Here is a 17,929-nt window from a genome sequence, read left to right as displayed (position 1 = left end):
TGTGGTTGTAATTTAGTGACAAAAACTACACACAAAACGAAGGTTTTTGCATTAAACAGTGCTGTTATATTCATTGCTATACAAAAGGAATTTAAAAATCATGAAATGACTGCAATAAACAGCAGTGCGCAACCAAAGTCCACTTTGCGTCACACCTACGAACACCCTTCCCGTGATAAAATCACAGCAACACATGGCCACTTGTGGCTTATTGTTTTAATGAATGTGTTTAGCAATGCAAATGTTAAGAGAAATGCTAAGAAATTGGAAATATCTACCATAGCATTAACGTACATATGTAAACTTGATTGAGCATGTATTTCTTTATCATTCATAACCATTACATGTGTGTCTACATACAAATGTAATCATTAAACAAGCATGTAATGAATGGCAAAATGCCACAGCTCTTAACAATGTGTGACCATGATTAGCATAAATAATTAGCCATAATTTGAATAATGAAAGAGAAAACAAGGAGAGTAATCATTTATGAATACTCAATCAAACACTAATTATGTAATACTGAAAGAGTAGTGATCTTCTTCAGCCTGAAAAGGTGCAAGGCAGATAAGTGAAGGTCTTGTGCCAGATAGCCAAAGGCTTATGGCTTGTTCAGAAGCAAAACAGGATAATACTGACTATATAGCTGCTGATTTTAGTCTGATGCATTAATATAAGATGATTGTCCCCTTTTCCACCTTCTGTAAATGCCTGTCGTAGTAACAGCCCCCTGTTGTTCCTGGTTTTGTGGCTGAATAGAAGTAGATTACCAGAAAAAAGTGCCAATGCTTGGCAAAATGGCATATACCATGGTTTATGCGCTCATTGCTCTTTGTTGCAGTGAGCCAATTGGTAATAACAGCCCTAGTGAAACATGCCAGATAATGCTGCTGAAACAGCTACAACTAGAAAAGTAATGCTTTCCTGAGTTAACGAGTACAAGGAAATGTATTGCAGGAATGTTAAATTGAGCCTTTATGCTATACAGGGGCTGAGAGTAGCTATAAAAGGGTCAGTGAATTGCTTTCTTTTCCTCACTGATACAGTATGCAAACCCCTTGTAATGTCAAGCACCTGCATTCGGAGTTTGGCCTTGTTATGTTTGAGAGGTCTCAGAGCAACACTGAGTGAAAGACTCTGGTCTCTCAGCAGTGGTCCAAGGGACAAGCACTGCCCAGCTGTGTGCTTTTAAATGAGGGACATCGATCTGAACTTCCTTCCAGTGCTTATTTTAGCCAGCAGTGGAGCAGAACTAACAGCAAGCTAGAGAGAGAGCTCCACACTGTGGTAAGAACAGAAAACACATACCCAAACCTACACATACACACAGAGTTTACAGTAGAACCAGAAACTCCAATGTTTCATACTTGTGAACACAAATAAGTAACTTTATAAAGAATTCAAGCACATTATAAACAAGAAGTAGAACCCTAATCATTGTTATGCTTGAATGTTAAACTAGATTAGCTCTGTATGTATTACCACTTGGTCCAAAGCGGTGAATTCTTTTTTCTCTACTGACCATCAAGGCTGGTGTCTTGGTCAAATCAAGCTTCTGATTGCCTCTACTCTTAGTATGGTGATAATGATAGGTCAGTAAATGTGGATTTAAAGCCGGCTCATCACTAGAACCAATCTCTTCTGTGTGTAATGCAGTGATGAACGGGTGATTGCAAATGAGATGAATTCACTACAGAGGTCCCAAGCCAACTCCTGTCATCACAAAAAAGTTAATTAAGAAAATAATTATTCCATTCGACTCACTCATTTGGCTCTCTTCCACTTTACCCAGTTGAAAAAATTAACTCAGTGTTTTTCTTATAAATGAGCCTACCACATTACTCATTCAGTGTTTACTGAGTGGAACATGGTGTCAGTGATTTAAGGGTCATTCCATGGAAATGGCACATTTTGAGTCCTCATCTCCTCTTTAGGTGTATTTTATCTACTGGGTCACAAAAATCTATATTTTAACAGCTTTACACATACATTGAAATATCTCCTTTAATACAGTGTATTTTTTTTATTTGATCTTTTATGAGAACTTTGTTTATTTATTTATTTTTGCTGACACCACCTATTTTGTCATGTCCCTCATGGCCTTCAACGAAAGTATACTTAGAATATACCAAATACAACTATAAAAAAGTCCATATATTTTGATGTCAACCTAAACATTAATTAATTGTTTGTGATATTATTTTTCAAAATTAATTGATAATTATTAATTAAAATCACATTATTTAGTTCTGTACCTAAGTAACCCCTCAACCCCGTAACACAAATGAATCTCCCCCACAAAAACAATGGTATGATCCATATGATCCATATACATCAAGAAGTGACATCACTCAAGTCTTTTGGACAACAGGACAGCAAAGACAGGAAAGTGGCTTCCTTCTTTTATTTAATTTTGGTCATTTATCTTGTGATATTGTGGTCGCCAAACTCAGTGACTCAACACCGTCACATGAAAAAAAGATAGAAAACTATTACTTATAAAAAAAGTTTTTTTTATTTCAAAACTATATGCTAATTCTGAATCTCATGAATGCCATGTGCTCTCTCTCTGGTATACAGTATGTAGAGCAGCGGCCATTTTATGCAAAAATCACAACCCCGTCACACTCAACCCCGTTACATGTTTGACTGTGAGGTATACATATCAATGATACATTTAAGCAAAAAATTTGAAAATGTCAAAGTCCAATTTGAACCATTCTAGTGGAATGACCCTTAAATCAAGACTTCTTGTGGTAAAATTTAAGCCAAATTACTTTAGGGTGGCTCAGTGCCCTGTACAAAATTTCTATATAATGTTGTGCATGCTAAAATATCGGATGAATCTCCCAATGCATTTGTATTTTCCCTCAAAACACTTGCACAAAAATCTCTCACATTGCAAATGGTACAATAATCACAGACCAGAGCATGTAATCCAGAGCATATAAAAGCATATTCTTCTTCTTCTTTCGGCTGCTCCCTTTAGGGGTCGTCACAGCAGATCATCTGCCTCCATCTTGCCCTATCCACTGCCTCCTCTACTTTTACACCAACCATCTCCATGTCCACCTTCACTACATCCATAAACCTTCTCTGAGGTCTACCTCTTCTCCTTCTACGTGGCAGCTCCATCTCCAACATTCTTTGACCAATATATCCACTATTCCTCCTCAACACATGTCCAAACCGTCTCAACCTGGCCTCTCTGGCTTTATCTCCAAACTGCTCCACCTTCACTGTCCCTCTGATCTGCTCATTTCTAATCTTGTCCATCCTTGTCACTCCCAATGAAAATCTCAGCATCTTCATCTCCGCCACCTCCAGCTCAGCCTCCTGTCTTTTAGACAGAGCCACAGTCTCCATACCATACATCATAGCAGGACGCACTACTGTCTTGTAAACCTTCCCTTTCACTCTTGCTGCTATCCTTCTGTCACACATCAGCCCTGACACCCATCTCCACCCACTCCATCCTGCCTGCACCCTCTTCTTCACCTCTTTTCTACACTGGCCATTGCTCTGGATGGTTGACCCAAGATATTTGAAGTCATCCACAACCTACGACCTCTACTCCTTGCATCTTCACCTTTCCACCTGACTGTCTCTCATTCACACACATGTATTCCGTCTTGTCTCTACTGACCTTCATTCCTCTCCTCTCCAGTGCAAACCTCCACCTCTCCAGATTCTCTTCCACCTGCTCTCTACTCTCACCACAGATTACAATGTCATCTGCAAACATCATGGTCCATGGAGCCTCCTGCCTGACCTCATCTGTCAACCTTTCCATCACCATTGCAAACAAGAAGGGGCTCAAAGCTGATCCCTGATGTAACACTACCTTCACCTTGAAACCATTTGTCACTCCAACTGCACACCTCACCACTGTCTCACTATCCTCATACATGTCCTGCACCACCCTAACATACTTTTCAGCTACACCTGACTTCCTCATACAGTACCACAGTTCCTCTCTTGGCACCCTATCATATGCCTTCTCTAGATCCACAAAGACACAATGTAGCTCCTTCTTACCTTCTCTGTACTTCTCTACCAACACTCTCAATGCAAAAATTGCATCTGTGGTACTCTTTCTGGGCATGAAACCAAACTGCTGCTCACTGATCTGAACCTCTCGCCTTAGCCTTGCTTCAACAACTCTTTCCCATACCTTCATGGTGTGGCTCATCAACTTTATACCTCTGTAGTTACTGCAGCTCTGCACATCACCCTTGTTCTTAAAAATGGGGACCAATACACTGCTTCTCCACTCATCAGGCATCCTCTCACTCTCCAGGATTTTGTTAAACAACCTGGTTAAAAGTCCACTGCCTTTCTCCTAAACATCTCCATACTCCACAGGTATGTCCTCTGGACCAACTGCCTTTCCATTCTTCATCCTTTTTAAAGCTGCCCTCACTTCCACCTTACTAATTCTCTGCACTTCCTGATCCACTATCTCTCCCTCCGTTGTCCTCCTCTCTCTCTTGTTTTCCTCATTCATTAGTTCTTCAAAGTACTCCTTCCATCTACTCAACACTCTCTGTTCACTCACTAGTACATTTCCCTCTCTATCCTTTATCAGCCTAACCTACTGTACATCCTTTCCAGTTCTATCTCTCTGTTTAGCCAAACGATACAAGTCCTTTACTCCTTCTTTACTGTCCAGCCTCTCATACAGCTCATCATAGGCCTGAGCCTTTGCCTTTGCCACAATTCTTTTCGCTATGCGACTAGCCTCACAGTACTCCTGCGTACTTCCTTCATCTCTCTGGTTATCCCACTTTTTCTTAGCTGCCTTCTTCTTCTGAATACTCTCATGGACTTCCTCATTCCACCACAAACTTTCCTTGTCTTCTTTCCTCTGAACAGACGAAACACCCAACACATTTTTGCCAGTTTCTCTCACCACCTTAGCTGTAGTTTCCCAGTCCTCAGGTAGCTCCTCACTGCCCCCAAGGGCCTGTTGCAATTTTTCCCTGAACTGCCTGCAACCATCCTCCTCCTTCAGCTTCCACCATCTAATCTTTGGCTGTGTCTTCACTCTCTTCCTCTTCTTTGTTTCTAATCTCATTCTACAGACAACCACCCTATGCTGCCTTGCTACACTTTCCCCTGGTACCATTTTACAATCTCAAATCTCCTTTAGGTGGCATCTCCTGCTAAGGATATAATCCACCTGTGTGCACCTCCCTCCACTCTTGTATGTCACCCTGTGTTCTTCCCTCTTCTGAAAATATGTGTTCACCACAGCCATTTCCATTCTCAAAATCTACAACCATATGACCTTCTGCATTTCTGTCTTTCACACCATACATACCCAGCACCTCTTCATCCCTTCTGTTCCCTTCACCAACATGTCCATTGAAGTCTGCACCAATCACTAATCTCTCCTCTCTAGGGACACCATCTACCACTTCATCCATCTTACTCGAAAATTCCTCTTTCTCCTCTAACTGACAACCAACCTGTGGTGCATATGAACTGACCACATTCAAAATTACACCATCAACCTCCAACTTCAGGCTTATGATCCTGTCTGACACTCTCTTTACATCCAGAACACTTTTCCCAAGCTGCTCCTTTAGGATTATCCCTACTCCATTTCTCTTCCTCTCTACACCATAATAGAACAGTTTGAATCCACCTCCAATGTTCCTGGCCTTGCTTCCTTTCCATCTGGTCTCCTGGACACACAGAACATCTACCTTCCTTCTCTCCATCATGTCTGCAAGCTCTCTGCCTTTACCAGTCATTGTCCCTATGTTCAGAGTCCCTACTCTAACCTCCACACTCCTGCCTTTCCCACCCTGCTGGTCAACAGCACCGGAGGCGGTCGATGTTAACCCGGGCCTCGACCAATCCAGTATGGCAATTATATTTGTGATCCGCATGATAGTTTTTGCACAAGTTTTACGCCGGATGCCCTTCCTGACGCAACCCTCACCATTTATCCCGGCTTGGGACCGGCACCAGAAGTATACAAAGTACACCCCTAATGGCATATAAAAGCATATTAAAACTGTCAAATTGAATGTAAGGTGTGAATTTACTAAGGCAATCAATGTAAACAGGAATTGGTCACACCTTACAATAAGTGTTACTAACTAACATAAAGTAATGTACTTGTTGACATGAACAACTCATGAGGTACTTAATTAATGTGGCTTTTACATTAAGTACCGCCTAACATTAAGGAATGTATTTATACTACATGTATTAATACTACAGTTATAATATTTAGGTAATATTACTTGGGTTTAATTCCACTCTGTTGCATTAGTTCCTTTTCTGGACTGTTAATATCTCTCATTCTGGAGCTTTAGCATTTCATTGTAGGCTAAAAGAATCCAAAAAAACAGACAATTGGAGTCATATAAACTTCATTTAGATGCAGGATTGACTAAAAAGTTCCACTGTGGTTCTATAAGCTATTCAGTCCTTAATTAACTTGATGTAAAGAATGTTTTTTACATACATTTACATTGGTGATGATTACTGGTGAGCTTATAAATGTGCACCAAGGCCTTCGGATAAGGTCTAACTTCTGGGAAGTAAAAAAATACCATCTGTAATTTTTTGTTATTTTTATTTAATAGCATCATCATGGTCATTGTATTTCAACTCTGCAAGTATTGTAGTAATCTTCTTGTTTTAATGTCACGTTTTTGTTATAAATAAATGGTTAAGATCTTAATACACTCACAGAAACTTGTCCAATCAATGTCAAAATTGTTCTTATTGGCATTTAGTTAGATACAGCTGGCTCTCTCATTGGTCATGCCTTCAGGAGCTCAACTGAAGGCATTGCATAGCAGATAAACCACAAATATAATTAAGAAATGACAGTGGAATCAAGAAATGTTTTATCTTTCGATGGGGAGGACCAATTTGTGTGAAAAAGCATCTGGAAGTCCCAGATACATCGCCGATTCTGAATACCAGCTGAGGTCTAACCAGGTTTCACTCATTTGTTAGAAATAGAAAGTAGCAGTAGCGACTTTGCAACTGTGCCATTGTTCTTTACTGAAAGAGTCACTGTAAAACTGCTTCAGACAATGTAAAATATGTGTCAATGTCTGTTGGAACTTTCAAATAAAAACATAGAATGCCCTTTGTGAGTTTCAAACATCAGTGTTTAATCTAGAATAAGCAAAAATGTTCAGTTTTATCTTAATGCTAACACTATTGGAAATTCCATAATTATTGTAGAGCTGTGGTCTTTCTCTTTTTTTACAACTGACATGTATTAGCATAATTATATTATACTTATATTACTAATACACTGACATTATGGTGTTCTATAAATATTATAGATGACATGATCTGATACCTCATATTTGTATTGTATGTCAGCACAACATGCTAGATTAGATTTATGAGGGGGGAAAAAAGTAGTTTTTAAAGAAATGTAAATATTGAACCAGCACTGGCATCAGCTGATATTTGAAAATAAAGCAAGATAATGCCATCTCTAATAAATATATTCTAGTTTTCTTTGTTTCTCATGTTATTATGCTACCAATGAGAACATTCCTAAACCTTCACTTCCAACACAAGAGCTTCTTAGTGTAGTTTACTGGCCTCACCATATCCAAACATTAATTGCAGTGGTTCAGTGGGACTTTACTTTGGAAATGCACCAATGTAAAGAAGTTGCAGAGGTCCAAGACACAAAGGGAGGGCGTAGGCACCAATTACTTTCTTATAGATTAATGCTCAGTGGTGCTCATGTCTGACAGATTTTGTTTGGAAATTGAGCTCCCAGTTGAGCGTCTCGCTTTGTATGCAAATCCCAGCCGCGGCAGCGCTTTATAGCACCTGTTCTTTCTCTCCTGTGCTTGCTGAGCAGGTTTTGTACACTGGACTCACAAATCAAGCCTGGTGCAAAAGAGGGGTGGACAGGTAGCCCCGCAGCTGCCACTCTTCTCACACACCGGTGAGCCATTCATTCTGTCATCAGTCACTGCAGCCTACGCGCACACCCCCTTCCTCTCTCGGACACAGTGGTGACTCGCGCTCCGCACGTTTGTCCTCAACCGTGATGGATTGGTAAGAGGTTTGTCATGAAGTGGGTCAAGCGTTTTCAAGCTGCTTCAAGGCTCCACAATATGCCCACCCTCTCTGGGAATAGTACAAAAAAGGAAAACGTAAGAAAAACTGCAAAGGGGGTTGGGATGGAGGGTGGAATTAAATGAGTCACCAACAAACAGCTCAACTTCATACCAATATGTGGGCTATGTGCAGCCTTAAGGTCAGTCCAAATAAGGTCATGTGTTCCCAGGCTAATTCAAGTTACAATTGGCCAATGTTTGGAACATAGTTCCTTCATGTTTTAAACAATATTGTATTAATGAAAGAGAGAAATCTTTTGACTGTGGCATGTAATTTTGACTGTGGCATGATTGTTGGTGCCAGACAGGCTGGTATGAGTAATTCTGTAATTGCTGATCTCCTGGGAATGAAGAAAAAGCATCTGGTGATAGGCAGTTCAGTGGACGCAAATGCCTTGTTGATGTTAAATTGCAATGGAGATGGCCAGAGTGGTTTAAACTGACAGGAAGGCAGAGAACCACCCTACAATTGTGGTAAGCAGAAGAACATCTCAGAATGCACAACACATCCAACTTTGAGGCAGATGGACCACAACAACAGTTACTTTTCTGTCAGCCAAAAACAGAAAACCAAGGCTTCGGTGGGCACAGGCCTCAGAGTTAAAGACAGTTAAAGACTGTGAAAATGTAGCCTGGTCTGATAAATCTTGATTTCTGCTTAGGTACATAAGGTACAGGGTCAGAATTTGGCCCAACTGTATGAATCTATGGACCCAACCAGCCTTGTTTCAACAGTCCATGCTTTCTTGGCACTTCTCTTAAGTATTTGCTAATAATCCTGCATACACATATGGTCTTGTCTGTTTAGTAGTTTACATTATACATGTATGCACTCATCAAGATGTGTAAAAAAATACAAGCCAAAATAAACCATATTGTGATTCTGAAAGCTAAGTATGTGTGTTTAAAAACAGGCAAATGTATGTCATACATGCAACTTAATTCTGTAATAAAATGCTAGAGAATTTGAATCATTTTTTATTTAATTTTTATTGACTTACTGCTTTGTAATGAGTTACTTCAAAAGAAATATGATATGATATAATATAATATAATATAATATAATATAATATAATATAATATAATATAATATAATATAATATAATATAGCCCTGTGATGGACTGGTGACTATAGAGTAGCTAATGGCATTAGCTACTCTATATGATGTCCTTTGTTGTTTTAGCATCAAGATGTTTGTTTTCTCAAACTAGTTTTACTACTATTTATGATATCTACCAAAAACAAAGACATTAAAAGTGGATAAGACATTCAAGTGACATATTCTTTACTTTTTATTGCAGTTTCACAGTGAATCATTCAGTAAATACTTCAAAGCCTAACAGTAAAAAAATGGAGGACCACTTTTCCAAGTTTAGCCTCCATAGCTGATAAGAACATAAATTGTGAGAACTTTGGTTTAGAAAATAAATTGTGGGAACAGGTTCTTACTTCATCTGTAAATACAAGCAGCAAGCAGCATAACAGTCCCTTCACAGCACAATGATTTTTTCATAACTATGCATATTAATGCAGAATTCAGTTGTGAGGCGCATATTTATGTTCATTTTTTTCCAATAGCTTTAAATGTCATTCAGCCAATCAAATTTTAGCACTTGAACTATCTCTTAAATAATGTTTATATAAAAGAGACCTCACTAAAATATGGTCAATCATTGTATTTCTTGATTTAAGAAGGGCAGACCGTATTTCAAATCTTAGAGCACAGTTAAGAGTTCAAGTGTTCGTGTGAATGAAAGAAAGAAAAAGATTAAAAGATTTGGTCTGCTCATTTGTCTCTTTGCTAAGCCCCCTTACATATGTATCCAACCTGGACATAGTGTTTCTTTCCCACAATGCATTCATGTCCAGCAGTTCCTATGGTGTATGAACAAAAGAACTGTCATTTAATGTTCACAGCTACTTCTGATTGAGCTACATAAACAATGCAGTACTTCTCTTGTATATGGATTAAACATTAAAACAACAATATTTCAGTCTGTCTACTGTAGATGCTGAAAACAAACTATTCAGATTTCATTCTCTTCTTCTGGTGCTTCTAACAGCTGTTAATGTAAGGTCACATCTTTGTATTGTCATAATCTGCATATACGTGAAGATTGCATGATTTTGGATAATGTGTTTCCACCCACTGTTGCCCTATGCTAATGATGTCATTCTCATATACTGCCATATGAATATTACCATCACTTGTAAAATATGAGCACTGTGAGCTGTGCTAATAATCAGAGCTCCTATTCTGTCAGCTCAGAAAACCATTCTCCTTTAGCCATTTAGCTTTTTTTTCTTTCCCCTTCAGGCATGAGAACCATCAACAAAAGCAGCTTGGCTTTGGTATCAGAGGTGTGCATGACCCTCGAGTCAAACACATAATGGGCTTTGGAACATAGGATTTTATCAGTTATGTCACTGTTAGCAACAATAAGAGCCTATCAGAGCCTGAATACCCAAAAGCATCGTATCACAGAGACCAAAATAAAGTGGTTTAGTGTCATTTTGAATGTTAGTTAATGGGTAGCCTAATATGATTTTGTTTCTACAGCAGTGCTTTTGGGAAATTCTTCCTAATATCTCAGCACTTTCATTCAAAACCCAGAGCACACCATCACAACAAACTCCAAAACCCTAATGTTTGATCAGTGTGCCATTCCTGTATATGATGATCACTGGCAGACTTAATAATGTTCTCTTTTCATTCACTCTGGTTCATTTGGTTTATCAGTCCTTTTTCATAACATTACAAAACAGCTAGCAACATTAGAGTGTTGATGATGGTTGGTAAATGTTACGACGGTGTGCAGTGTCCTTCAGAAGGAGGCAAATGTCTCCCGCCATAAAAATCTACTGCATTTACAATCTTTAAAATTAAGGCTCCTAATCAGTCCATGGCTCAGATGTGTGATTCGGGCGGGTGGGAGGGGGGGCAACTTTTAATTGGTAAAAACCTCTACATTACGTGGAGGTTGTTTAAATTTTGAAAAGGTTCTTCACACTCACATCTCATGTACATATTTGGATATTTAAAGTAAACTATAAACAAAGTTTTTTTAGGGAGTGCAAAGTAGTTCTTTGATGGCATCTCTCCAAAGAACCATTTTTGGCACCCTTATTTTTAAGTGTGTGCCTCCAAATGGGACGGCAATCTTGCATTAGATTCTTCCACAACACAGTACCATTACTACCATTATTAGAGATTTACTAATAAACTGGGACAATGCAACAATGAGGCAACAATACAATGCATATGCATTGTGTGTATATTGTGCTGAACTATATCATAGCATGTGGTATTATATTGTATTATTGTTTCAGCTAGCACATTAGCATTAGATGAGACATTATAAAGCACAGTGTTTCAAAAATATTGTACTTCTAAAATGTTGAATGCTCTAATAAGCTGCAAAGCTGTTCTCTCTCTCTCTCTTGCTTTCAGCAATTATTTTAATGGAAATAATTTTAGCAGACTAGTCTTTGCCTTTTGTTTCTAGTCTCTGCAGAATTCTGGTGAATATTAATGATTCAGTGTAGAGAAATCCAACTGCATCACAGTGTATGGTGTTGTTTCAAGTCGCATCATATTCTCATATCATGACTAGCGTGTTGGCTGTTGGCTTATGTGTTAGCTTGGGGCTGACATACACAACATGGGCAAAAGTATTGGGACACCTACAGGCATTTTTATGACATCCCATTCTAAATCCAGTTGGTCCCAACTTTGCAGCTATAACAGCTTCCCCTCTTCTGGGAGGTTTGCTACAAGATTATGGAGTGCGTCTGAAGGAATATTTGCCCAGTCATTCAGAGGAGCGTTCGTGAGGTCAGACACTGATGTTAGACGAGAAAGCCTGGCTCACAATCTCTGTTCTTGTTCATCCCAAAGGTGTTCGATGGGGTTGAGGTCAGGGCTCTGTGAGACACCTCTGTATTTAAAGGATTTCCGAATTTTGTGAATCATTACACCCTTACTAATAGAAAAAGCATAAATGTTTGATAAAAACTTTTTTTGGATTAAAGAATTCTTTGGCAGAGTTTATATTTTGAAAATATATAGGATAAAGTTGTGGCATAGATGGATACAGATTAAACTCACTGCACACAGGACCAGTACAGAACAAGACTATGTATGAATCTACCATTTAAGTAAAAGAAATAAAATATGTGTGCACAATTACATAGTATACAATATAGCGGGATACATATACGGAGCGTTAAACAACTTTATAGAGTGAATACCTACAAAAGAGAATATTACAGACATACACTCACATACATATACATAAACAAATACATAAATGCATATGCATACATTCACACTCATACACTCATACATATGCATGATTTGTCAAGGAGAAGCTGAGAAGGTGCGTGAGAAGGTGTCTCAACAGATCTTTAGGTGGGTTAAGGATCCTTATGTAGCTTTTCAATGAGCAGTTCCTTGATCCAGTCATGAACCATTTATGCACATTTCCTTTCCTGTTACCAGTGGTCATCTGACTTTGCCTGATTCAGTGTTTTTAATCAAATAACCTTGAAACACAAAGAGATTCCACATCAAATAACATTCATACAAAAAAGACAGTAGAAACAGGATTCATATGCATGCAGTGCCAGGTGGAAGGTCGTATAACCTGTGTGATTTTCATTTTCTCATTTATTTGTGCGCATGTGTTTGGAGATGCTAAAAGGACAGAAGCTGTTCCCTCTCTTGCTTTCAGTAATTATATTCATGGAAATTATTTCAGCAGACTGGTCTGTGCCCTTTGTTTCTAGTGCACAACTCTCAGTGCAGAACTCTGGTGGAAATTCATGATTCAGTGTAGAGAAACGTTCCTTGAAGACTTCAAGCTAAACGCTTCATACATGTGAGATGAAACTGCAGGAAAATTGGAAACGACGCTGGGTTGCCATGGTGCACATTTCCTTTTTTGTTGATTACTGTCAGTCTCCCCACTGTGATTTATGTAAAGCAATTAGCATGAGTAATGTCAGAGCAGACGCTTTTGTGTTTGTTTGTTCTCCCAAAAGAGCAGTGAAAAATTAGGCACCTGCACGGATCTATAACTAGGCTAAGTATTCGCGAAACAAACAGCTGAGCACACAAAGGCCTGTGATAGCACTTTCAATTACAGTGGATTAGATCTTCCTCCAATCTGTCTTTCTTCCAAAAATGGATATATTTAGAAGCACAGGCAACAAAGCAAGAGAAGATATCACAGCAGGATGTCTGCATTACAGTAAGGTATCGCTCGAGGCTCTTTCTCAATGTTGGTCAAGCTGGCAGAACCATAGCTGCTTACTGAAACAGGTATGGACAAAAAAATTTTGCTTTAATATTTTCACAACCTAGTCTGTCCCTGCTTTTGAGGCTGAAAATCCTTTGAAGGTGAAATTCAAATTGAGTGCTTGTTATGTGATGTTGTACTGCCATACTGTAATCCCTGTTCATTTGTTGATTTTTTTGTTTTTGTTTGTTTGGTTCTCAGTCAGCTAGAGGTCCTTGGGAGACTTCCTGAAGACAGAGTAAGGAGAAAACGTCTTTTCTTTGACCAGTGCAGACTATAGAGGAATTCCCACATGGTCAAAACCCAGATGATAGTAAGACTGTTATGTCTAAGAGTCTGGAGGCTCTGCTGTAATGTTGTTCTTCTCTGTCTTCAGCACACAATATTTGGTGAAAGACCACATTTATACAATTTTCCCAAATGTAGCTGTGAAGACATTGTTGGTGTCTGAAGTTGCTTCTTTAGTCTTACACTGGAGCTGCAAGGCAATGTAGTTAATAAGACATAGAAGCTTATGTCTTACCAGTTAGCATTTTGCTAACTGCATACCTCATCCACCAACACAACAGTTTATTTTAAGTACAAAAAGTTCTACAGTTACCAAAAAGCAGCAAATACATTTCAGAATAAACTCATTCCATCAAAGCATCAGCACTACAGTTTTTACAATTTTACAATCAGAGCACAGTCACCTCAGAAATATTAACTGTTGACATTAAAGTAGGTCCACTATTATGAGATAGTAAAGAATTATTTGCTCTATATATTTGTTTCATATTGTGCTTAGTTTATTATTATTTGATTGATAATGTAAACAATATATCATTTTTTTCACTTCAGATAAATAATTAAACACACACACACATCATCTAAAGCACTTGTCTTTCTGGGTTGCAGTGGGGTGCTAGAGCCTATCCCAGCTGTCACTGGGCGGAAGGCAGGATACACCTAGGATACGCATAGGAATAAATGAAGTGATAACAACAACATAGGTAGCAACAAGTAGAGTAAATGCTTAATCTAACTGGTCTGTATAATTTGGCCAAGTGTCCTTATCACACCTAATGTCCACAGGTTTATACACCATTCTGGGCCTATTACCGACCGTCCATGGTGAATAAAATAACTCCAACAGTGACCCTTTTTAGAGATGGTCAACAGATGAGTAGAATTTTAGCTGAAACGGCAATCATTGGCCTATTTAATGAGTCAGCAGTTTATCTTTAAAACCACTAGGACCTTTTGGGTTGTGATTGTTGTGTAAAAGAGTATTTGTAACTTATCAAAAAGTTCCAGTTCATGATACATTTTGGGTTTAAGTCTAACAGTTTGCAATGTGAGCTACAAAAATGTACAGTTTGACTAAAAGATGAGACTGAGGGAGCAGTAACTGGAGAAACTGTAGAACTTGTGTTGACTGAAGGCATTTTGTGTTATGACAAAATACACTGGAAAAAATGAAATGTAGAGTTTCAAGTGAACTTATCTTAAATCTAGTCAATATATTGAATATTTCTTATTTTGAGACTGTTGTTAAGCTTAAGGCAGCACGGTGGTGTGGTGGGTAGCACTGTCGCCTCACAGCAAGAAGTGCCTGGGTTCGATTCCCTGGCCAGGCGACCAGGGTCCTTTCTGTGTGGTGTTTGGGTGTTATCCCCGTGTCTGTGTGGGTTTCCTCTCACAGTCCAAAGTCATGCAGTCAGGCCAATTGGACATGCTAAATTGCCCCTAGGTGTGAGTGAATGTGTATGCCTGTCTGCCCTGATGGACTGGTGATCTGTCCAGGGTGTCTTCTGCCTGATGACAGCTGGGATGGGCTCCAGCTCCCACTAATATGTGTTGTATTGACTCCACATATCCTAGCTTTTCTGTTTCAAAATACAGGTTTTTGAAAAGGTATAAATATGTGGAAACAAGTGTTTTAAGGTTCACAGCTGGACCTTCAAACCATTGTTGTACCTTAAAGACACATTTACATTGTTTGTCCCTTGATAAATGTAAAATATACAGCACTGTACCTTTTTTCTGACAACGAGCATGTTTTACTTGTTCTAAGTGGTTTTAATAAATCTAATTATCTCACTGCAGATAATATTGCTTGTTCTAAGGAATATGCTTGAAGCAAGAAATGTTTTCTGCCATCATAGTGAGATAACATGCCCTAATAAAATAATTCAATCTTATAATAAGCTTGCTACAACCTCAAAATGAAAAAAAATAAATAAATACATCCATCAGATTTAAGATGATTTCACTTGACAAGATACCATTTTTGCAATGTAGCTTATGAATTGGTCCAAAAGAGTCCTGTTGTAGTAATTGTGTGAAAAACCTGTAAGTAATCAAACTTGCTAATGTTGTTTCCCAGAGGGAAAAAAAATCTGTCTTAAGATTGTCTCAAAGAAATAAAGCAGATCTCAATAAAGTACTAATGAAGAATCACTGATTTCTGAATTGTTTCTCCTAAATCCCCCTTAGGAGAAAAGAGGAGATTAACACCAGCATTTCACAATAAGACGTTCTGGAGATGAATGAGAAAACCATGAGTTCTCCTTTTACCCTGACGGATGATGATGAGCTCTTACACTTTTCTTAGGGAAATATTATTCAGCTGAGACTGGAGTGAGACGAGCCAGACACTAAAGAGTTAAGCAACATGTGTGACAATGTTTTGATCAAGGTGAGAAAATCTGAGCTTTATTTCTCAGGAATGAATCAGAAAAAGGCTTAAGTCTCATTTTGACTTCAAACTGGATTTAACCGCGTCTAGGAGAAGTAACTGAGATGCAGAGGAAATCTCATTTAGAATATTTCTTTCCTTACTGATATTTCTAAAAATTGACAATAACCATTTACATAGCTAAAAATAGTAGGATCTACTAATAGCAACTTTAAAGCATGAATTTTTGTCTGTTCTGTCTATTTTTGTAGATTACAGTATTTCATACACGGTCAGAATCGACATATTCTCTTATAGTCTCTTTGGACATCAAACATGTAGCAGTTAATCAACTTCTTATTCCTTTAATTTCCTTTAATCCCATGCCTGTCAGATATAGTGCAGCACAGTAGCACATTGAGGAAGTTATTCAGTACTGTTACTTTTATTTTAATAATCTTTTTCTCATGATATAATTTCATCATTATCATCATATATATAACTTAGCTTCTGATAAAGAAACGTAACAGGATGGATGATTGTAATTTATATATAATATGAGGCAAAATATTATCATTATTTCTATGTTGCTTTTCAATCTGAACATATCTGCATATTTTACTGCCAAAACTAGCCTTGACTATAGCTGCTGAAGCAAAATGCTTTTATATGCCTTCATTTGTAGCACTCTGAATCTTTAGTGCTTGCAAGCTTCCACATGGCCACATGTTTTTTATTACATATTAAGATAAGATAAGATAACCCTTTATTAGTCCCACAGCATGGAAACTCACAGTACTACAGCAGCAGAGTAATAGAAGTTAAGGCACTCAGTAATAGAAACAGGAAACAGTATAAACATTATAAACATTCTAAATAATAAAAATATTGCACTCATACTTGCATTTTACTGGTTGCAATCCATATTTATCCCATTCCCAAAACATAAACACCCCTCCTTTGTGCTTAGTCAGTGTTTTTCACTTGGGTAGAAGTAGAAATAAGAATTTAATCAGTTTATTTTTTATTCTAGTTGTGTTACACTTCATAATTAGAATTCTGCAGCTCAACCCAACACAATCATCCAAACATCAACTGAGGCCAACAGTGTCTCACCCTAGTGTTACCGCTCTTTATCTCCTGTGCTCAGTGGAAGTCAGTGCAGCCTGTTCCCCTAGCAACCCATTACAGTGTGTCTTTAGAAGCCATTGTGTTCTCAAATGCTCTTTCTGGCCATATCATGCTTGCAGTGTACAGGGTAAAACATGAGGGAGGTCACAGCAGGTGGCGTGCTTCATGCTTTCTCAATCAGTATTCTCCAAGCAACATGGAGTATGCTGAGAAAGTTGTTCATGTGTGAGATTACAGTACTACAAGTGCAACCAGCTGTGCACAGATTTCTGGACTGGATCACCAGTGTTTGTTCTCTGTGACAAATTACTTTGCATCCAAGACTTAACTTTGCATTTAATCTGAAAGATTAAGTATAAGGGAAAGTGAAGAAACCCTTATTGTCACTAGTCACAAGTATCATAAGATGGATGAAGTACAGTACTTTTTTACTTGAGTATAAGTAGACATACTCTTGGTAAAATACTACATGGGGAAAGTCTTTATATATATTATTTTGTGGAAGAATTTTTGTGTAACTGCAGATAGTAGAAAGTGTTCATGTGTGCAGCCACACAGGTCTGCCTAAAAGAATGTAGTCAACAATAATTATGTTAGAACTCAAAATGCTTTTCTACTATTGCACATCTTTTCACTAGGGATTTATGGATAGGGTAGTTAAGCCTTTATTCAGATGGGTCTGTATGCATGCTTGCCAGGAGAATGTTTTTATAGCATC

The sequence above is a fragment of the Pygocentrus nattereri genome, chromosome 26 (genome assembly GCF_015220715.1).
Source record: "Pygocentrus nattereri isolate fPygNat1 chromosome 26, fPygNat1.pri, whole genome shotgun sequence".
Classification (NCBI taxonomy): Eukaryota; Metazoa; Chordata; class Actinopteri; order Characiformes; family Serrasalmidae; genus Pygocentrus; species Pygocentrus nattereri.
Note: the sequence above shows the minus strand (reverse complement) of the source record.